The following is a 1,318-nucleotide window of genomic DNA, read 5'->3' on the forward strand; positions in this document are numbered from 1 at the left end:
CTTCCTTCCTAATTATTTTTCCAAATCCTCTTATTCCTAATTTATCCAAGTGCTGTCACTTCTAAACCTTGGTTAACAGTTCATCTCTAGGCACTGGCTAGAAAGAGTTGTTTTCTTGTTTTTTCTAATGAAATTTCATCAGTACACAGCAGTAAAAAATTTTTAAGACAAATATCCACCACAAGAGTACATTTTGCACCAAAGATAAATGAATTAAAAATGTACAAATAAAAGGGCATACCTCCTCCCACTACAATACTTGAAACTTTTGTTTCAAACCATTTTATTGGAGATATCATACCATTCCATAGCTCAGTTGTATCAATCAGTATTGTACAATTGTGACTACAATCATTTTCAAAACACTTCTTACTTGAACTCTCTGATGTCAGGTTCTCTTTACACCCCTTCCCCACTGGACCCCCAGGGAACCCTTACTCTATTTGTTATCTCTATAGATTCACAATCCTGGGTTTCATTTACAAAACAAAAACAAAAACAAAAACAAAAACGGAACAAAAACATATAACAAAAATGTGACCTAGAATGACAAAATACATCAGAGATAAACTCCTCTATGAACAGATACACACAAGTATTGAAAATCAGATCAGACCCACAGTGCATCAGAGAGAAGATCAATTGACAAGGTTTTAATCATTAAAGTCAGGTTTATTGTTTTGATATCCTATAGTCATCTCTATAGGGTAATCAGTTCACTCAAATTGGTGATTTCCCTCTATCCATACTTTGAGGGATGGAAATAAACACTTCACTATTTTGTATAGAAGAGTTACAAAGTCTTGTGCATAAACTGAATATTGAAATACTATGAACTGCCAACACAAGAAAACAAATCTGACTAAAAAGAAGTACAGCCAGAATGCTCCTTGGAGACAAAGATGGTTAGGCTTCTTTCATGCAATTTGTACATGTTGTCAGCAGAGACCAGTCCCTGGAGAGGGCCATCAAAAAATGCAAGACCCCGACAGGATGGATTGATGCAAAGGCTGCAACAATGGGCTCAGAAGTAAGAACAACCATGGGATGGTGCAGGCCAGGGGGTGTTTCATTCTGATGTATATCAGACTGCTATTAGTCAGAACCAACCCAATGGCACCTAACAACAACTTTGCAAGTTTATATTAGCCTCCATTGGTGACATGCCTCTAATTCAGTCACTTTCTTCTCTCTACTAGAGGATGGATATCTTCATGATTAATGAACTCTAAGTAGAATCAGACGTAATTTAGATCTCAAATTCATCCAGTTGATTATAGTTATTATAATTTCATTTATTTCCCCACTAAGTCCCACT

This window comes from Echinops telfairi, unplaced genomic scaffold, assembly GCF_000313985.2.
Source record: "Echinops telfairi isolate 266 unplaced genomic scaffold, ASM31398v2 ScPeMD7_7469;HRSCAF=8507_0, whole genome shotgun sequence".
Taxonomy (NCBI): domain Eukaryota; kingdom Metazoa; phylum Chordata; class Mammalia; order Afrosoricida; family Tenrecidae; genus Echinops; species Echinops telfairi.